At 39.0% G+C, this 23,023-nt stretch overlaps 1 long non-coding RNA gene across 1 annotated transcript in view; it reads right to left on the bottom strand.

Annotated features, from left to right (window-relative positions):
* LOC108585931 overlaps positions 1-22,081 on the bottom strand; it is a 37,040-nt gene extending 14,959 nt beyond the window's left edge. Inside the window, exon 1 of the long non-coding RNA XR_001902525.3 lies at positions 15,894-22,081. This is a non-coding gene — a long non-coding RNA (uncharacterized LOC108585931). The remainder of the gene's footprint in view (positions 1-15,893) is intronic.
* Positions 22,082-23,023: the final 942 nt, after the last annotated feature.

Raw genomic sequence — 23,023 nt, 5'->3', positions numbered from 1 at the left:
TTCATCTAACCTTCTTAGCATAATATCTTTAATATAGTGGGTCAGTATGTTATTCTAGGGGGAACAGCCACAAGTTACAGATCTCTTCTGACTATATTATGACAGACTACAATATTATAGAATGCATTAGATTTTTTAAACACCTCGGGTAAAACTATAAATAGATTTATACATTGTTGCCCATTCCATGTGAATGGTAACTGATTCTAATCCTTTTCTCCTTGTTGCAATGAAAAAGAATGGGCTTACCAACTCAGTGGCTACATTCCATGCACCTGAGATCATGTTAATGTGCTAGGAAATGTACATTTGGCACAGCAGCTGCAAATGGGGCTACTACCTGAGTTTGCAGTCGTTCGCTGGAATCCCCTAGGACTTATCTGCTATCTTTTGTGGCCAGACTTGTACATTAAATGGATGAGTATTAGTGTACGTGTTCATTTCCTATTGCTCCTGTAACTAATTACCACACACCTGGTGGCTTAAATGACAGAAATTTATTATTTTACAGTTTTGGAAGTTAGAGTCTGAAATGGGTCTCACTGGGTTAAAATTAAGGTTAGCATTCCTTTTGGAGACTCTAGGGGAAAATCCATTTCCTTGCCTTTTTCAGCTTCTAGAGGCTGCCAACAGTCCCCTGGCTCATGGTCTCCTTCTGTCTTCAAAGCAGTGGAAGTAACTAGCAATGGTCAAGTCTACCTCATGTTGCATCAGTCTGCTACACTGTCTTCTGTTTCTTCTACATTTAATGGATCTTTGTGATACATTGGTCTTACATGGACAATCCAAGATAATCTCCTTATTTTAAAGTTGGCTGATAGTCACAAGCTATTATCTGAATGTGTGTCTCAAAATTCACATGTTGAAACTTAACCACCAATGTGATAGTATTAAGAAGTTGAACCTTTAGCAGGTGATTAAGTCATGAGGATGTAGTCCCCATGAATAAGATTAGCAGCCTCAAAGTTGAAGGGCGCACCCTAGGTGCTCTTCTATTTCTTCTGTCATGTGAAGACATAGCTTTTGTCACTTTTTGTCCCCTTCTGCCATGTGATGATGCAGCAAGAAGATGCCATTTTGGAAGCAGACAGCAGCCCTCACCAGACTCCAAATCTGCTGGTGCCTTAATCTTGGACTTCCCAGCCACTAGAACTATGAGAAATACATTTTTATTATTTATAAATTACCCTGTTTGTGGCATTTTGTTATGCCAGCACAAACAGACTGAGACACAGCTTTAATTCCATCTGCCACCTTAATTCTCCCTGGTTCTCTAACGTAACATATTATGGCTCCAGAGATTAGGACTATTCTAATAGTAGGTGTTCAGTAGGACTATTATTCTACCTACCACAACTCCTCTCTCCCAAGAGTACAATTACTTGAGTAAATGGCTACATTCCTTTGGAGAAGGATTAGGAGACTTATTACTAGGCTAATTGTCATGGTGTTGCAGGGGCCTTCTTCCTGCGAACCCAGCCTCCCCTTCAGCCAACGTGCTCCAGGCCTAATAACTGGTTTAGGTCTGTCTGGATTTGGACAAAGTATTATGGCTTTTTATTGTGGTAATTGCTCTCAGCCTGCTGGTCATTCATTCTCGATTTGTTATGATGGTACAAACTGAGTACCCAGTTGGCTCTCATCTATTTTGCCCCTAGGGCACCTGTTCAATTAACCATCTACATAACCCTCTTTAGGTCAGGTCCCCTTGGCTGTCATTCCAACCCTGTGGCTCGTTACAATAATTGCATCCACCTGGCTTCCAGCAGTTAAGTGCTGCCACCTGGCCCCTATTGTTTTGGGTTCCTGTCAGCCTAGTTCTATAATAGTCTCTCTGCCCATCAGGCCTGGTTTACAGAGGAGAGACACCACTGAAAGATTTTAGTGTTGTTGGTGTCCTCTCACCAGCATGTCCTCCATGGCCTTGGTTGGCGGTGGCGGGGGGAAGGTGTCCTCCAGGTGTACCTGAGGAACATGAGCCTGTAGAGGGTGTTCTGTCCTCATATCGTATATCCACTTTCTCACTCCCATTTCCTTGGGTCTTCACATTCCTTCCTCCTCTGTCTCCCACAACAATCTGGCATTTCAAGTTCACATCATTTGTGGGTGGGCCATCACTTTTTCTACACTTCCAGAAGCCATCCTAGTAGCAAGTCCATATCATCCCTCAGCGACTTTGCCCCATTAAACTCTATGTCTCAGGTGCATACTCTCAAATCAATAAACTCCCCACTATTCAATCTTGTGTTTCTATCCGCTGATCCAATACCCTCAGATCCAATGCCATGAGCAGCAACTCCTGCAAGTATATGCTGGCCAGATGTACAGCTCCTTTGGGGTATTGTCTCTCTCCTCCCTTATCAGGCCCAACTGTGGGTGACTTAATTCAAGATATAGACCTGATGACCCGGAAGGGATGTGAAAGCAGACCCCAAGAGAACATGTTTTCTGGCCTCAGAGAGGGCTCTAAATTGTCTTTTGGCAAGCAAGAAGCACTCACTTTAAAAGTGATGGGGTAAGTTAATTCTGCAAGACAAGAGGATTCAGAGGATTAGGGGGTTCAAAATCTGGGGTGATATCTGTTCAGTAATCCCCATCTTAAGGCCCTGACCTTGGCATGACAGCTCTACCTTGATTGGCATTCTCAGGAGCTCAGCTCCTTATCTCCCCGGAGCAGGTCCACAGCTTTCTTGGGGCAACCACCGCTGGAGATGAGAGCCTCTTTGTAAGCTTAGAGGGAGGACCCTCTGGCTCTCATACTTGGCTTCCAATTGCCGGTAAATTGCCTGCAGCTTTTCCTTATCTTTTTCTATGACAGTTGTTCTAGAACTTTAACATGAGAATCACATGAAAGTATTTGTTTAAATGTAGCTTGCTGGGCCCCATCTTCATAGTTTCATATTCTGCAGGTCTATGGTCGGTTCCAGAATTTGTGTTTTTCACAAGTTCCCAGTAGCTGCTGTGCTTTGAAAAGCATTAATCTAGGTCGTCAATGGCTTTTAGCAGTAGCCATCCAATACCACTGCCCTTATAGTTACCATTTCTCTTGTATTTCTCAAATGCCTGATAAATCACACTATCTAGTATATTCCCTTCCACTCCATATACCATTCTCATTCACCATCAATGAGAATTTTAACAATTGTAACTTGTGCCAAGGACTTGACCTACAGCCAGTGATGGGGTCTTCACCAGTTGGCCAGTGAGTTATCCATCTTCAAAGCCCTATCATATTGCTTGATTTCTCATACCACTGCTGTCACCAACCCTCCTAAATCGGGTTCTCTTCTTTTTTTTTTCTTTTTTTTTCACCCAGTCTGGAGTGCAGTGGTGCAATCTCGGCTCACTGCAACCTCTGCCTCCTGGGTTCAAGTGATTCTCCTGCTTCCGCCTCCCGAGTAGCTAGAATTACAGGTGTGCACCACCACACCCAGCTAATTTTTTTTTCGTATTTTTAGTAGAGAAGGGATTTTCTCACTTTGGCCTGGCTGGTCTCAAACTCCTGACCTCAGGTGATCCACCTGCCGTGGCCTCCCAAGGTGCTGGGATTACAGACGCGAGAGATGCTAAACCTGGGTTTGGTAGGCACGATATATTTTAAGAATCCTTTCAGGAGGAGAAAACAGGACTGGGCAGAGAAGTTAAACCATAACGGGGACCCAACAAAGCGTGGGTCAATGCAATGGCAACTTCTTCAGCATATTGATGTCCAGAAGTGACCTACACTGTGCAGACATGGTGGGGCCCTTATACTCCCGCCTCAAGTTACTAAATGTGAGTCACCCTGGGAGGGCTTTCCCTTGGGTGAGGCTGCTGTCTGCCACTAAGACAAACGCTAAAACTGAAGGTTGCTTGCTGACTACTTGGGCAACAAGCTCTTCCTTAAAGAGGGATCTGGGTGGCACATCTCTGCCTGACCACTGGGAAATTAAAGGAAGCATGAAGGGACTGTAAGCTTTTATTCTGTGTACTACGGTCTTTAAACTTTTATAGTAAAGGCCGGGCGCGGTGGCTCAAGCCTGTAATCCCAGCACTTTGGGAGGCCGAGGCGGACAGATCACGAGGTCAGGAGATCGAGACCATCCCATAACACGGTGAAACCCCGCCTCTGCCAAAAATACAAAAAACTAGCCGGGCGAGGTGGCGGCGCCTGTAGTCCCAGCTACCGAGGCTGAGGCGGAGAATACGCGGAACTCCAGGAGGCATTGCAGTGAGCCGGTGATCGCCGCCACCGCGACCCAGCCTGGGCGAAGTTAGCCAGACTGCCTCAAAAAAAAAAAAACTTTTATAGTAAATATGTATTCATGTAAAACTTGAATTATTTAAAATAGTTTTTAGAATAACAAAAATATATATGAAGACATTTTCTTTGAGCCAAGGAATAACAGAGTCTTTAGATTTAGCCCCAACCAGGAATAATGGAAAAGGACACACTTAAGAATATTCAGATAAGACTTCCCGTCTCCAGGAATAAGTCTACCATTTTTTTTAAAAAGCCCTAAATGATCAAGACTCAGATGGGGCTGGGTGCGGTGGCTCAAGCCTGTAATCCCAGCACTTTGGGAGGCCGAGACGGGCGGATCACGAGGCCGGGGAGATCGGGACCATCCTGGCTAACACGGAGAAACCCCTGCCTCTACTCGCTAAAAATACAAAAACTAGCCGGGCGAGGTGGCGCTCTGTAGTCCCAGCTACTCGGGAGGCTGAGGCAGAGAATGGCGCAACCGGGAGGCGGAGCTTGCAGTGAGCTGAGATCCGCCACTGTACTCCAGCCTGGGTGACAGAGCCAGACTCCATCTCAAAAAAAAAAAAAAAAAAAGACTCAGATGGACTTATACTTTTTATCTTTATTGTGGGATGCAAAAGACAATGGAATAATTTCTACAACATTATAAAGAAAGGAATTTTAGGTCAAGGCTGGGTGGCTCAAGCCTGTAATCCCAGCATCTTTTGGGAGGCCGAGACGGGCGGATCAACAGGTCAGGAGATCGAGACCATCCTGGCTAACACGGTGAAACCCTCGCCTCTACTAAAAGTACAAAAACTAGCCGGCGTAGGTGGCTGGGCCTGTAGTCCCAGCTACTGGGAGGCTGAGCCAGGAGAATGGCGTGGACCCGGGAGGCGGAGCTTGCAGTGAGCTGAGATCCCGCCACTGCACTCCAGCCTGGGTGACACAGAGCGACCCGCCTCAAAAAAAACAAAAAAAAAAGAAAGGAATTTTAAACCTAGAATTTCATAAAAGGCAAATTGTCATTAAAACATGAAAACAAGGCCGGGCACGGTGGCTCAAGCCTGTAATCCCAGCACTTTGGGAGGCCGAGACGGCGGATCATGAGGTCAGGAGATCGAGACCATCCTGGCTAATAATGCAGGAAACCCCGCCTCTACTAAAAAAATATAAAACTAGGCCGGGCAAAGTGGCGGGTGCCTGTAGTCCCAGCTACTTGGGAGGCTGAGGCAGGAGAATGGCGTGAACCCGAGAGGAGGAGCTTGCAGTGAGCTGAGATCCGGCCACTGCACTCCAGCCTGGGCGACAGAGCAAGACTCCGTCTCAAAAAAAAAAAAAAAAAAACATGAAAACAAATGAGAACTTTTTTACTCAACTAAGTTTTCAGAAACTTTACTGCTTAATTCAATCTTTCTGAAAAACTGTAAGATAGTCCTACAAATAAATTATCTAAAATACAGAAGATATGAAAGATAGAAATAATATTGAGCAAAAAAACCAGTAAATTTACTGATACATACAAATACATATAGTACATATATATAATGATTAATATGAGAAAATATGAGTAAAACTTAATAATTATTTAAATATCATTATAATAAAATAAGCATAATATGAAAACCTCAAAAATGTAATTTAAATTCAAAAAGATTTCAACAAAACATGGGATTTTAGGGAACTAAAAATACACCAAAGGTTATGTCTTATTGTAGAGGAGGTTACAGGCACTTTGCTCTCAGAGAAGGCTCTCATCAGTGATGACCTCATTCTTGATCCAATCTCTATGACCAGACAAGTGAGCTGCCCTGACCAGCCAGCTTGACTCACCTGCCTATCTCTGTGATGTTGGAGGTATTGGACTGAGAGCACCACATGTAATGAAGGAAGAATTTTCCTAAACAATCTAAAGAAGAGGCACCAGGATCCAGGAACCCCAAATCTAGAAGTCCTGCAGACCAGTACAAATGACACTTTCCAAGTCACTAAAGGCAGAGTAAATAAGCAAAAGAAACCAAATCTGCAAATACTAGAAAAGGTGATGGGAAAAAAAAATGAACATAATAAATGAAAAGCATGTTTAAAATGGCAAGAAGAAAATTAAAATATTAGTAATCACAAATAAATACGAAGGGATAAGTGCTCATTTTAAGGAATGGGACTTATCTATATCCTATTTACAAGAGATGCATCTAGTTCAAAATGACACCAAAAGGTTGAAAATAAAGAAGTAATTATATCGAGAGATTTCTGCCAAGAAAAAAATAAAAGTGGCAATAATAAAGATACAACATAGAATTCAAAGGGATAAAGTGTTAACTAAACAGAAAAAATATTTTATGTTGATAAAAAGTTACAACCAATCAAAAAGATTTATGCATCCAAATTGTGGATCAAACAACATAACATCAAAATGTATAAAGCAAAAAGTGTGAATATTAAGTGTTAACTTGATTGAAGAAAAATAAGGGTGAGTAATAAAAAGAGTAATTGACACAAACTACATCCTACTGAGTGACTTCAACATACCTCTCCTAGATATGACTAGGTCAAGCAGAAAAAAATGTGAAATATATTTATTAGCTATAACAAAGGTATGAGCACCTAAAATGTGTGTGAATCCAGAATCTTTAATGTGAAATTCACAACAAAATTTCATGTAGTTTTTAAAAATTAAGGACCTCAACTGAAAAACTATTTCAGAGTTGCATAAATGCATAGTTACTATTTTGTATTCATAAGTATACAGAAGTCTAAATAGAAAAAGAATCCATTAGGCTTTAATTATTTTTGTTTCATCCCTCCTTCATACTGATTTTAGGTAATAAATATTATAACAGGTACTTATTTAGTTGTGCCTGGAGATGGATGGTGGATTAGGTACAGAGATAGATACATGGGTACATGGATAGATGATCTACAGACAGGTTTGAGAATCAATCCTCAGATAATTTTTTATCCCTATATATCTGCTCCATCTAAGACTATCTTACAAAAAGTTTATGAGCCAGTACCAACCAATATAAAAATTTTATGTGTATTTTGACAAGAAGCATCTTTCAAAAAATTAAAATTTTTGAACCTCTAAGTTAAAATAATGTTTTAAATAAAGAAATACGAGCCGAAACTGATTCTTTGAGCCGTAAGGACTTCGTTTTGGGGCCACACAAATCAACAAACATAGCAATAAAGCCGAAGAAAACTTCTTGATCATGAAAGCAGTCATGCTGTCACCATAGAAAGTATCAACACCATCAACGTTCATGTTGTTCTCTCAGACTCACAGGACCATGTGTGGTTTATTTTCATTTTTATTGATTTAATTTAATTTAATTTAATTTTGAGACCAGGTCTCACTCTGCCACCCAGGCTGGGGTGTGGTGGCATGATAAGGAGTCACTGTAACCTTGAACTCCCGAGCTCAAGTGATCCTCCCACGTCAGCCACCCAAGTAGCTGGGACTACAGGCGCACACCACTACACCCGTCTAATTTTTGTATTTTTTTGTAGAGACAGGGTTTTGCCATGTTGCCCAGGCTGGTCTTAAACTCCTGGGCTCAAGTGGTCTGCCCCCTTCAGCCTCCCAAAGTGTTGGGATTACAGGCATGAACCATTGCACCTGGCCCATGTATGATTTATTAGGTTGGTGCAAAAGTGATTTGGTGCAACAGGAATTTACTTTTGCACCAACCTAACATACACAACACAATATGTGCTGTGGAGAAGAAATTATACACTTAAATGTATCATGTAGAACTGATACCATTCGTAGGACTTACAACACAGATATAAAATCCTCTTGCAGAGAAATAAGTAGAAGATATTTTAAAACCATGTAACATGTAAGTGCTATTAATATCATGAGTAGTGTGAATTCACCGACAAATGAGAATGAATTGAAATATGGCTTCATACTTTTTGTGGCAGTCTGATCAAGGTTACCTTTATTATTATTATTATTTTTTTTTTTTTTTTGGAGACGGAGTCTCGCTCTGTCGCCCAGGCTGGAGTGCAGTGGCCGGATTTCAGCTCACTGCAAGCTCCGCCTCCCGGGTTCACGCCATTCTCCTGCCTCAGCCTCCCGAGTAGCTGGGACTACAGGCGCCCGCCACCTCGCTCGGCTAGTTTTTTTGTATTTTTTAGTAGAGACGGGGTTTCACTGTGTTAGCCAGGATGGTCTCGATCTCCTGACCTCGTGATCCGCTCGTCTCGGCCTCCCAAAGTGCTGGGATTACAGGCTTGAGCCACCGCGCCCGGCCAAGGTTACCTTTATATAGACCTCAACAGTTTACTCTGTCAACGTGGTAGTGCACTTCCAGTCTTCTGCCACATCGCATTCCCTCTCCCAGACCATTAAAGTCATCCTGCAGCTCAGCAACGAAACATGGAATGATACAGAAGCAATAGTGCGCCTTCAGAAGGTTGCCAATAGAAATAGGAGGAGTTTGATACAGTGAGGGACAAGTGACTTGCTTCAGCTAGGCAAGTCAGTGGACTAGTGAAAGGGAGTTCTGTGAGGAGTAATAACAGCGTACAGGGGCCAGGCACAGTGGCTTACACCTGTAAACCCAGCACTTTGGGAGGTGAAGGCAAGGGCAGGGCAGGCAGATCACTTGAGATCAGGAGTTCCAGACCAGCCTGGCCAACATGGCAAAACCCCATCTTTACCAAAAATACAAAAATCAGCCATGCAGTGGTGGCTCGTGCCTGCAGTCCCAGCTACTTGGGAGGCTGAGGCACGAGAATCACTTGGATCCAGGAGGTAGAGGCTGCAGTGAGCTGAGATCGCACCACTGCATTCCAGCCTGGGAGACAGAGTGAAACTTCGTCTCAAAAACCAAAAACAAAACAAAAAAACTGCACAGCAGCCCAGCCTGGCAGGGAGGAGGGAACTGGACAATATCTCAAATTGTAAAGTGTGCCATGCGAGAATCATGCCTGATCATTCTAGCAATGACTGATACCTGCATGCAGAAATGGGCTTTGAATTAATCCTTAAGAGAATCTTACAGGAATTAAGGGTTTATTAAGACAGTCAAATAGAGCTTAGAAACCTTGATAAGAATAAGAAACATATACACAACAATATAGCAGGAAGTGGGGGAGGCAACAGCGTTCACAATTGTATGCCTTTTTCCTTTTTTACCCAGAACCTTAAATTTTGCCCACCAACTCTCTCATAACTCTACCAAAATGTGAATAACAGATTTGACTCTACAGTTCTTGGTATGGAGATGGGAAGAAAAAGCAAAATGTGGGAAATCACACAAAAATCAGCAGCGACAATCATCTGGTTATTAGAGCTTTGTTAGCTGGCATTTTTCTTTTTAAAGCAAGCAGAACTCAAACCCAACAGTCAAAAGGTGAGTACTGTACATTGCAGAGAGGGTAAATTATTGAGAGAATGGAATAAAATGTCGGAGAATTAAACTCCCTATCCAATCCCCAATTTTCCCACTGTTTTTAAACCAGAAATACCTATGATTTTTCTGGATATTATTTCCTTCCCACAGACACTGAGGTGACATATTTGTAAAGTTTGAGACCAGACTGGCCAACATGGTGAAACCCCATCTCTACTAAAAATATAAAAAATTAGTGGCTAGGCGTGGTGGCTCACGCCTGTAATCCTAGCACTTTGGGAGGCTGAGGTGGGCGGATCACGAGGTCAGGAGATTGAGACCACAGTGAAACCCCGTCTCTACTGAACAAGCAAAAAAATTAGCCAGGCATGGTGGCGGGCAACCTGTAGTCCCAGGCACTCGGGAGGCTGAGGCAGGAGAATGGTGTGGAACCCAGGGGAGGCAGAGCTTGCAGTGAGCCGGAGATCATGCCACTGCACTCCAGCCTGGGGCAACAGAGGAGGACTCTGTTCCAAAAAAAAAAATTAGCTAAGCGGGTGGTGTGCCATAATCCCAGCTACTCCAGAGGCTGAGGCAGAAGAATTTGCTTGAACCCGGAAGGTAGAGGTTGCAGGGAGCCAAGATTGCGCCATTGCACTCCAGCTTGGGCAACAAGAGTGAAACTTCATCTCAAAAAAAAAAAAAAAAAGAACATCTTCATGTAGACCCTTGGTTTTAATCAAGGAAAGATAACTTTTTAGAATTGGAATGAACTATAGTATGTATATATCTTAAGCCTCCAAAATTTCCTTGAACTCATAACGCTATTTAGAAGTGTAATATATTTATGGCATATGTGCAGCACTGTGCACACTCAGATGAAAATAAAGAGTAAAAATTTTAAAATCTCAGAATAATTACTGCTAGATGTGGTCAAAAAGAGACTCTTTAACATGGAACCTAAAAATAAGATATTAAGTAATTTTATTTTCTAAAGGCTGAAATGAACAAAATAACAAAAATAAGTGTTGAAATTATCAAAATAGATATATATAACCCAGACAAGCAATCTCTAATACATGACACACATCAGCATAATGATCATTTGATAAATTCTACATCTGCATAACTGTGCAAGGTCAACATCATGTGGCTTCCAGTGAGCATTACTGTGTTATCTTTTAAGGGATATTATTTCTAAACAACAGATTATCTCACAATAATAGGAATAATTTTTAAGTGTTTTTAGTGGTCTTCTTCCACGTATAAACCAAAAATAAAATTCTAAACCCCCCTGACCATTTGAATGGAACCCTCCTCTCATCCAAGGGCATTCCAAAGTTAATCTGAAAAACTAGTTTAAGCCATGATGGGAAGGGTGTGAGGCAGACCTGCCTCATTATATCCTCCTCCATTTTGAAATTCGGGAAAAGCTGACCAGCATTAACATCAACACAGACTCTAAGACTGATAGAACACACACTTTAAATCTGATAAGAAACATTTACAATCTACTCTCTCTGAAGCCTGCTACCTGGAGGCTTCATCTGCATGATAACACCTGGGTCTCCACAATGCTTTATCTTAACCCAGACACTCCCTTCTATTGAATCTAAGTCTTTAGACAATAACTTAACTCTTTCAACCAATTGTTAATCAGGAAATCTTTGAATCTAGCTATGACTTTGGAAGCCTCCCCACTTCTAGTTGTCTTGCCTTTCTGGATTGAACCCAATGTACATCTTAACATGTATTGATTGATGTCTTATGTCTCCCTAAAATGTATAAAGCCAAGTTGTAGGGCAACCATCTTGGGCACATGTTCTCAGGATCTCCTGAGGGCTGTGTCATGGCCAGGGTCACTCATATTTGGCTCAGAATAAATCTCTTCAAATACTTCACAGAGTGTGAGTATTTACATGACATGTTTTCTTAAATATGCACTAGAGAAAACAAATTTGCTAGTACTATTTTTCATTTTTCTTTTTTGAGACAGAGTCTCACTCTGTCACCCAGGCTGGAGTGCAGTGGCATGGTCTCAGCTCACTGCAACCTCCACCTCCCAGGTTCAAGCGATTATCATGCCTCAGCATCCTGAGTAGCTGGGACTACAGGTACATGCCAACACGTCTAACTAATCGTTGTGTTTTTAGTAGAGATGGGGTTTCACCATGTTGGCCAGGCTGGTCTCAAACACCTGACCTCAGGTGATCCACTCACCTCCGTCTCCCAAAGTGCTGGGATTACAGGCGTGCGCCATTGAGCCCAGCTGAGTACTGATATTTTTCATAAACTACTTCTCTAGATCTTGCAGACAACAATTTACAAAATGTTTTTATCATTTTTCATAACTTTTTTTCACCAAAGGAGAAACAAACATGGAGAAGTTCAGTGAGTCATCTCAGATTTAGATGTTTTGTCAGTAGCAATATAAGGAATGGGAATCAAGAAAAAAAAAAAACCGCTTCAGCCCTCTTTTCCTACCTATGCTGAGAAAGCCTACAAATGTGGAAGTTCACTTAAATGAATATGCCTTCAGTTTTGGTGTGCTTCATCATAGAGAGTAACTTTTTAGGAAACCCTTTGCTTCCTCAGTGTGGGCTTCCTGTTTCGGTCAAGATGACGTGCTGTTTTCTTTGGAAAAGGTCATACAACTGGACAAAGAAAATAAATGATATATTTCTGTTTATAATATACTTAACAACACATCAACTTTTGTAAATTAGGTATTAAGGCCATGTAGCACATATGCATACGGTTATGTGATGATATTTTCTTCAAAATGTATTGTGCTAACAGAGTAGGAGATGATATTCACAAAACATACACCTGGAAAAGACCCATAACTAGAATTTTTTAAAACAAACTCCTAAAATCTACTTTAAAAGATAGACAATCTAATAGAAGAATGAGTAAAAGACAAGTTCTTCACAAAATAGGATATTCAAATAGCCAATAAACATACAAAACAAGTTGAACTTTATTAGTCACCATAGAAGTGCAAATTGAAACCACATTGTGATACCACGATGTGTACAGCCATCAGAATGGCTACAATGAAAATGACTGACAATACCAAATATTGATGAGGATGTGGAACAAACAACTCCTGATGATAGGAGTATAAATTAGTACAAACGCTAGAATTCACGAGCCTGAATTTTTTTCCTTCGAGAGGCTTTTAGTTATGGATTCAACTTCTGAAACAGATATTAAGATTCCAGATTTTCTGCTTCTTCCTGTGCCCAGTACTGGTGATTTGTATCTTCAAAAGATTATCTAGGCCATCTAAATTTTATGGCATAAATTTTGCTGTGTTATCAAAATACTTTTCATTTCTAACATGATTTCCTCTTTAACTCGTGGATTATTTAGAAATGTCTTATTTAATTTACCAAGATTTGGTGATATCTTAGATATCTTTTGCTATTAATTTCTAGTATAGTTCCATTCTGATCAGCAAACAGACTGTATACGATTTCTATCCTTTGCAATTTATTGAAATTATTTTATGAGCAACATATTGTCTATATTGGTGATTTTCCATATGCACTTGTAAAGTATGTATATTTCACAGTTATTGCCTGTAAGTTCATATCTTGTCATTGTAAGAACCAGTTTGTTTGCCTTTTCTCAGGGACCACGTTACTGTATTGCCTATTGACCAATGTTTAACAACAGCGATTTCATGTATTCTGTTGATTTTTTAAGCTCTTTACAGTGGAAGAAAAAGTCTGGTAACAATTACTCCACTAAGCCCAAAAATGAAAGTCGATATTATCCTTTATAAAGGAAAACTTCCAGTGTTAAAAATTAATATAAATAAAATCTTCTGGAAGAATTCAAAGAAGTTTCACCAATAGTTCTTTGGATTTTAAATATTTAATTTTTGTTCCGTTGCTTGCTTTTATTGCTGAGTTACTTATCTTTATTTTTGTAATAATTTAGAACCCACTGCTGCCTTTTTTTGGTCTGAAATGCCTCCATTTATTTCATGTCCATTCATCTTAAAATCCTCTGGGTAGAATTAAACCGTTTTTTAACAATATAGCATTGATTTTCAGAGATAGGTTCATGATCATCTCTTGGTAAATTGCCACTGGGGATGTTGGTTTTTATTCATCTTAGAACAACAAAGAGTTGTAAAAGGCCTTTCAGAATATCTGTAAGAATCCTCTAACTTTACTTATAAGAAAATTACATTCTATGAAAGTTCAATAACTTATCTTAAATTATCTAGCTAGTGGTTGGCAAGATTAAAACCAGGACCCAAATTTTTCCACCAAAATTCAGTTTTTGTTTTTTGTTAGTTTGTGTATTTGTTTTACTTTATCACAGTCTTCCTCTTCGGAAACAGAATTTGTGTAATAGCTTTTCCCATTCACTTTATTTGCCTTCTCTAATTTTTTTAGAACAATAAAAACAAAATTGCTTTCTCCAATTTTATTATTTCCAAGTTTTCACATCTTTTTACTGTTTCTAAAGTCCTTTTTGTGTTTAACATGTCAAAGGAAGGCTTATGCCAGCTTAATCATTATACTCCTCCTGCTGGAAACAAGAATAACAACAGGCAATAAATAAGGCATTCAGCCAGCTCATTAGACAGAGAGGGCTGTGCTGGACTCTCAAGTGGCAAAGTGGTAGGCACAAAAGAAATTGGGGAGAGAAGACTGCACATAAAAAACATTTAGGGCACAATCTGGATCTCTTCATCTTTAAGACGAGAAATCTCTTTGCTGCTCTACTGCAGCAAGTATAAGAGATGTGACTCTGAGACAAAAATACTTGTTGAATATTATCAAATATGAGCAACCTGTGTAGCACTTGTTGAAGATAAAACTTAACCTAGAGATATCACCAATATTTTATCATACTACAGAACAACATATCAAGAAAACAAGTGAGTCTGTAGTGCTGACTGCTACATCGCAGCAGGTAATATCTAACGGCATCTTCATTGAAGGTTCCTTCTGAATCAGGACCTTGCTCTAGTCCTGATATTTCCTACTATGCAGTCTACAAGCACACTCGGTTTCTTTTACTTGGTGCTATCCCCAAGTCCGTCTGCATCTGTGTGGATTTTTTCTTAACTCTGCAGATCGCCTAAGCTATTTTCAAGTCACATATAAGAAGAAAACAAATTCTGTAAGAACTCAAAATGCACTAATTTCTGTTACGTTACTGATTCGTTTTTAAAAAATCAACAACTAGCAGAGAATGATTAAAGGCCTCTCAACATAACAATTCTTCATCATGTTGGATGCAACCTTGTTTTTAATAAGACTTAAAAATCATGCTTACTAGTTTACAAGGTCACGTGGAAAAGAATAAATATTTCATTAAGCCTCCCAGAATTACTTATTGACTGTATTTTCCTTCTTCTCCTTATAACGTGGTATTGCTAATAAAATAAATCAAATGTTACATATCCATTTATATGGCCCAGATTTACTTAGCTCACCCTGAAGGCAAAGATATAGCCCCTGTTTTATGTGGTTACCATCTAACCAGACTTTACTGAGTCCAGGTGGAGGGGGAAGAAGAACAATTTCAGAATAGCAGATAATGTTATTGAACACTTATGGCAAGCTAGGCAGTGTGCTAAACACTTCTACTTTATCTTATTTAATCCTCAGAAGAAGCCTATGAGTTAGATATTATTATTATCCTTATTTCTTCAACGAGAAAACCAAGCTTGGAGAGGGTAAATAACCCACCTAATATAACAAAGCTGGTAAGTGGTAGAGGCCTAAGTTCAACCCTATTAATCTGTGCTTTCAACCAGTCTGTTCCTTACTCCCATGCTTTTAGCAAAATTTCACTGCACTCTGCTTTGTGTAATGACAGACTTGTGTTAGGTCATCCAGGTGGTGGGAAGTCTCTAGACAACTTTGAAGACCCAAGATAGGTTTTTAGCCAGATAAGCTAGGAAACAGATAAAATGGCCCAATGGATAACAAACAGGGTTATCCTCATGTTCAATTTCCTGCGTGTTGGTTGCTAGTCACACATTTCTCTTATACAAAAGATGCATTTGAATGCAAATAGTAGAGAGTGATGGTATTTAAAAGAAATCATTGCATGTTTTCTAGCTAACAAAAATGGTAAACTATTTCAAAATGTCAATATTTTATTTTAATTACAAATTACTTAGAATGAGATTACAATTACAATGCATCACAGTGTCAAAACACTTGAAAAAACTAACCTAAAGATTTGCCAAGTATCATATAAACAATTACAGTATTTTGATGTCAGGAGTCATCGGTTCTAATCCCTGTTTTACCAATAAATACATGAATGACCCTGTGTGAGTCACTTACTTGTAATATCAGGAGGATAATAACAACAGTACCAAACTCGTGAGTTGACATGTTGACTAAACAAAGTAATCAATGTGAAGTGCCTCATACCTGGAGAGAGCTGGCTATTGTGACATAGCCAGGTCACTGTTCCATGTTAACAATTCTTCTGCAAACCAAGATGTGGAAAACTTAGATGGGACTTGTGCATGGAACTAATCTCACTAGATTTCCAACTACTAGGGTTAAAGGTGTGGTGTGTGCCTGGTTTGTTATCTTCAACAGTGAAGATGGTTTTAGCTCCTCTACCATGATTTGTCTGCTTTACTCTCCTTAGTTAGAAGGCCATGGAACTAAAAAATGGTAAATGGTAAATATTCAGTAGATGCAATCTTACTGCAAAGAGAGGAAGAAGAGGTTTGCTTCCAAGTAAGTGACATTGGCCAGAAAAACCACTCCATTCATTAATTCTGAAGGAAAATCAGTATAAAATTTGGAAAAACAGTGATTGTGATGGAGTTTGGGTTTTGAAGTCAAAGAAGTTGTTATTGGAGTCTTGGTTCTACCACTTATACATTTGTAACTTTTGGGTAAGTTACATAAACTCTGTTTCCTCAAGTATTAACTGTGACTAATAACACAACCATTTCTAGGTATTTGTGGGGGATTGTTTCCAGGACGTCCAGCAGACACAAAATTCCAGGATGCTCAAGTCTGTTATCTAAAATGGCATAGTATTTGCATATAACCAATGCACATCCCCCTGCATACTTTAAATAATCTCTAGATTACTTGTAATACCTAATGTAATGTAAATCCTATGTAAATAGTTGTGTTGTTTTTTATTTGTATTATTTTTTGTTGTGTTTTTTTTTAATGTTCCATCCATGGTTGGTCGAATTCGTGGATGCGAAACTCACAAACACAACTGTGCTTACTTTGCAGAGACAGTTGTAAGGAATAGAGAAGATGTTTTAAATGGGCCTAAAACAATGCCTCAGATATAATAGGAACTAGATAATTGTGGGCAGAAGCTCTGTATAATATATACTTCTTCATATTATGGTGCTGTTTTTGCCAATGATATTGGTGACAACAATAGTTGTAATAATCTGATTTACAGTCTCTAATTCAGAAAGTCCCACACCGTGGAATAATCTTGATGAGCATGCATGAAGATGGTACAAATTAGGCTTGGATGAAAACTTCACGGACAAAGAGAATGTATTTTACCCAGCGTTATTATAAGCTAACTTCTTTATTCTTAGCTATACAGCTGGAGAATATATCCGTTACCGACAGAATTGGCTACTAAAAGGAAGTTTTTAAGTTAAATCCACCCCATCTCTGTTATTCAAATCCTAATTGTAGCGGTTCTGCCTTATTTGGTTAGTCTCAGAACACGTGTCTTGTCTTTGCCATCTGACTTCTTGTTGCATCATTGTTCTTTCTTTAGCAAAGTAAGATGGTCTGCCTCCAAGTTTAATATAACTGAATGGACTTGTAGCTATCAAGTAAGCACAGTGAAAATATACCCAAGGCCTTTTGGGACTGTCTGGCACTGGTCATTAAATAACCATCCTGCAGCTCACAGTGCCCAGAAATAGCACTTTGTATCCTATTACCCGAAGGGATTAAAAGAAAACTATATATATCAGAATACAGTTCTGAGTTCCACAGAAAGAAGTTTCCTGTAGTTTTAAATGACCTAAAACTCTCTCAAACAAAATTGAAGGAGATCAAAGTTTTGGCCCAGCGACTTTGAATATCAGATGAAATGCCCCAGTTGGCTTAGCTTGATTATGCTTCTTTAGCCTGATTGTTTTTCTCTATCACCTTGTGCCATTAATGGAGAAATTAATCTTTGAAGTTCTAATAGCTCAGCATTTTCAATTATTCATTTAGCTAAGGAATTTTTTTTTAAAAACAGCTCAGTGTTCTCAGTTACGATAAGCCTACCGGCAGACACTGATACCCAACCTGGACTGCCACCCCTAAAAAAGCATCTTTTCCATAGAAATTTTTCTGAGGATTGAAAAAATTCATTCTACTACTTATTTTCTTTCTTAAAGTCCGAACTCATAATCAGCTTAAAGCATAAACATTGTTTAATAAGCATTTTTAACAATTTTTTCCTAAAGAGCATTTTCAGAAGGGAGAAAGATAGAAATGAGAGGAATGTGAGATTCAAAAAAAAAAAAAATACTACAGTCTTTTTAGGACTGGTTTTATAAGAACTGTGATCTAAAATCATCTATACTAACCCTCAGCTTCTAATTTTTTACCTGGCTAGACTTTAGGAATATATCAAGCTTTTCTAGTTTAAAAGCAAAACAAAAAACTCTCTTGTTCCCAGCATTTCCTTTCCTGTTCCAGTGTGACCCTTCTTTGTTTTTACTGAGTAATTTCTTCTGCTTCTTGTCGTTCTGCCTTGTTGAGAAGGCAAGAAGGTCCTGTGAACTCACTGGCACTCTGTTGTGTTAGCACTCTTCTTTACATAACAGCCTGTCAATGTGTAAGAAGACATTACTTTTGCTAGTCTGGTGACTCCAACAAAATTTTGTTGACTTTGGCAAGACTGGGGTGTTTTTTGCTTTTCTCCCCAGTAAACTATGCTCAGTCTTCATTTTAAGGAGTTGGGCAGTTGCTAAATGAAGACAAGGAGATCGCAGCTTCCACTAAGCTAGTTTTTACTCATTCAACATTTGTATTGCTTCTAAGCAATATTACACTAAAAGATCATTCAGAAAAATGGCATAGTCTGATTTTAAAGGTCTTTATTTTTGTGAACAATCATGGATTGAAGGTGTTTTATTACTTCTTCAGAATATATTTAGAAAAGGTCTCTGTTAACTAGATATGTTCTGAATTTTCCCTTAAAAATTTCCATTTTTGCAAACTTGTCCAATTTCTCATATACTTGAAATAATGTAAAGGTAATCTTTTAGTTATAATTCATGTGAGTACAATGTATAGTGCCAAGGAATTCTGCCTCCAGAAGTGTGTGTTAATCCCAGGTCTCGGAATAAACGAATTGCTAAAAATTTTCTTTCCCCATGGTGTAGTTTTAGAGTTGCATTAATAATGTTTACAATGCCACTTCTCATTCAGTTCCACATCAAATGTCACCAATCCACACAGGCCTTCTCTAGTTGTCCTCTCTGGAGTATCCCCATATCATTACTCTCTATTACACCCCAGTTCCTTTCTGCATAGCACTCATCATGATGCATGATATTATAATGTGTTTATTGAATGTCTTAACCTACTAGAGTGTAAATTCCTGACAGCAAATGACTTATTACCTTCATCCTTTCTGTATCCCAAGGGCCTCACATTGAGTTAAATAAATGAGAAAATGAACTAAAATTTCCTGCTACCTGTTCAATCCCTTTGGATGTCCCTCCTCTCTTCCAGATCTCTCTTCATCCAAAATACAGCCAATGTGCTTCCTTTACTTCTCCCAAGAGTTTACCATTTGTTGTTGTCTGGGCATATTTTTCCCCTGATTACCCAATTAATACATGCTCATTTTAGAGAATTTGGAAAGAAAATCTAAGTCATGTTAAAAGATAATTAAAATCACTAGGGATGACCAATCATCCACTGGTCCACGACTTGAAAGAATTTCCAGGTCATGGAACTTTGAATGCTAAAACCAGAAAAGTCCAGGAAAAAGCCAGGATGAGTTGGTTACTCTGCACTTCAACTTTCACTCAATAGTTACTATTAATAATTTACTCTCTTCTCACCTGTTATTTTATGCATATTATACATAACTGGATATTATCTTGTAGACAATTTTGAGTTCAGCTCTTTCCAATTATTTTTATACCATAAACATTTCCCCATATGATTAAAATTCTTTCCCTTTTTTTGGTAAACATTCTTTCTTAATACCATTTTTAAAACTGCTTAAAAGTCCACATTTTACTTAATAGATAGTTGTAATATAAGACTTAAGACAAAAGACTTGGGAGCCAGGTTGCCTGGATTCAAGTTCCGACTCTGCCTTGGGCATTTTCCTTATTCTCTTGGTCCCTTAGTTTCCTAATCTTGAAGATAGGGATCAAGAAAGTGCATGCCCTAGGGTGTCATGAGGATTAAAGGCATTTATATTTGAGTGTTATTAGCAGTAATTATCTCTCTATTTTCCTGGAAAGATTGTCACATAGTATTATAGAATATTCATAACATAACTAGGTCTTTGTCAGACCCTGCTTCCTCCCTCTTTTATCTGTCAGAGGCATTTCTCCCAAATGAACCTTTGTATTCCTAACTCCACCTTGGCATCTGCTTCCCAGAGGACCCAACCAATATGGAAACTCTGCTAATTTGAAAGGGGAAAAGAGACATTTCATTATTCTACTTGCATTTCTTTGATTACAAATGTGGTCTAATGTTTATTTAATATCTTTATTAGGCTCTGAAATTCCCTCCTTTGTGATGTTCTTTGCCCATTTTTCCTGCTGGGATATTAGTGTTTTATTAGTCTGTTTGTGTAAGCTCTTTATATAGAAAAGATATTAGTTATTGATGTCATAATTTTTTTCGATGTATAGAAGTTTTACATTATGTAGTCAAATGCTGACAAATTATAATTCTTATTTTTGCTCTCATGTGAAGAAGCATATTCTCTTTCAGAGATCAGAGTCACTTTAGTCTCTTTGTTAAGAGTTTACATTTAGTCCATCTAGAATAAATTTCCACACACAGTGTGAAATGAAAATGAAAGTGATTATTTTCTGAATAACCACGTCTCTCCAGACCATTTAGTGGACAATCTTGCCCTTTTTGATTAATTTGTCATGTCTTCCAATAGCATTTATTAAAATTTTATATAAGATGGGTTCTTTTCCTGTTACATTACTTTATTTGTCTTTTTGCTGTACTCTGTACTTGCTAAATTACTTTAGTTTTATTATCAGTTTTAATATCTGCTGAGTCTCAATCAATAAACTTCTTAGGCTTCTGTGTTTTTTCCAAAGTGCAGTTATAGCACTTTAGATGGTTTCTATACAGAGGTCACTTTCTATTTCTACTCTTCTATGATTGGGAAATTTGTTATTCCTGAGGCTTGTGGTGATGATAATAATAATATGGAGAACTCTCATAATCCTGCTCCATAAAGGAGGAGAAACTCATTTGTGAAACAGGGCTGTTGAAAACACAATATAAATGTGATTAGAATGACCTCTTTAGCTGGTGTAGGTGCCTGTCAGTTTCATCCTATTTTCAAGTTAAGAGTCTGAGGTCCAGAATGTGACAGTGACATCCCAAGGCATAGCAGTGTGTACTTTGCAGTTACATGAAGCAAAGTTTCATGACGAAGGTGTGACCAATAGCATCATCTATTCTTGGATGAAGGAGGTGGTCAATAAATATAAACAGAGAAGTGAATAGAAAGAGAAGATTATGGACAAAACTTGTTTAGTCACTTCTATTGCCTCCACCACCATTTTTTCGACAATCCTGGCCAAACTGAGTTTAGAAGGAGAGAGAAAAGGGGAATGACAGGGAGAGCGGTAGACAGAAGATGCCAGCCAGCAGTTGCTGGAGGAGTCCTACTCGGTCATCTCCAGGATGAATACTACCAAGGAAAAACAAAAAACAAACCCCAAAAAGCAGGTATAAACACTTAAAGGACTACAGAATTCCTTTGTAATAACAATCATGTGCTAGGTAAACTGCAATTGTGAGAATGTGTTTTACTTGCCACAATTTCATTTAGGGTATAATTAACTCTTTATGTTATCTTAGGTATCTGTTGCCACTGGATTTCTCTTTACCTCTATGGCAGGAGAGAAAAGACAAATGTTATTTTTTTTTCCTCCTTATTTTTTTCACCAAATATTCTGGTGCCTTTTAAGTGGGTTTTTTTTATAAGCATGCACCTTTCATTCACTCAGATGGATAAATAGGAAAAGGGCAAACAACTCTTTCATGGTCAATGGAGCAAAAAGAATAGGATCACACATGCAACTGAGGCTTGTAAAGTGAAATAGACTCTATTTGTGTTATTAGTCAGCATTCTCCAGGGAAACAAAAACAATGGGATATAGTAGATACGTAAGATGTGATTTAATATGGGAACTGGCTCACATGATTCTGGAGGCCATTCTCAAATTGCTATAAAGAAATACCTGAGATTGGGTAATTTATAAGAAAAAAGGTTTAATTGGCTCACAGGTCTTCAGGCTGTACAGGAAGCATGGTGCTGACATCTGCTCAGCTTCTGAGGAGGCCTCAGGAAACTTAAAATCACGGCAGAAGGTGAAGGGGGAGCAGGCACATCACATGGCAAAAGCAGGAGCAAGAGATGAGGAGAGGTGCCACACACTTCTAAATAACCAGATCTTGTGAGAACTCACTCATGATTGCAAGGATAGCACCAAAAGGATGGTGCTAACCCATTTATGAGAAATCAGTCCCCATGATCCAATCACATCCCACCAGACCCCACCTCCAGCATTGGGGATTACATTTCCACATGAAATTTGGGCAGGTACACACTTTCAAACTGTATCAGAGGCTGAGAGATTCCATCATCTGCTGTCTGCAAGCTGTAGAACCAGGAAAGCTGGTATAATTCAGTCCAAGTCAACCAGGAACTCCAGAGTTTTAGTGCAACATAAGACCGATGTCTCAGTTTAAGAAGAGAGATCCAATTTGCCCCTCCCCACCTTTTTGTCCTATTCAGGCCCTCAATGGATTGGATGATGCTGACCCACACTGGAAAGGGTGATCTTTTTTACTCCATTCATTTATTCAAATGCTAATCTCTTCTGGAAACATCCTCACAGAGACACCCAGACATAATGTTTTACCAGCTATAGAGGTATCCCTTTACCCAGTGAAGTTGACATATAAAATTAACTGTCATACTATGGGAAGAAAATTTTTCTTTTAACCAGTAACTTTTTACCCTATCTGAAGCAGCTACAATTTTAAAAGACGAAGGTGAAGATAGTTCTTAGGAGGAAATAGATGCTCCTGCTCTCTGCTTAGGGGCCTGCCAGCATCCCCTAAGGCTGTCAAGAGTTGGCAAGCTGGGGCTGTGCTATGAAGCCATATTCCGAAATAGTCCCTTCAGAGCAGCAGTTAAACTCCAGACTGGATAAGGAATTTGAAGGGTCTTCTGTGTAGATAGT

This window comes from Papio anubis, chromosome 3 (genome assembly GCF_008728515.1).
Source record: "Papio anubis isolate 15944 chromosome 3, Panubis1.0, whole genome shotgun sequence".
Lineage (NCBI taxonomy): Eukaryota > Metazoa > Chordata > Mammalia > Primates > Cercopithecidae > Papio > Papio anubis.
This window is presented reverse-complemented; position numbering and strand designations above follow the sequence as displayed.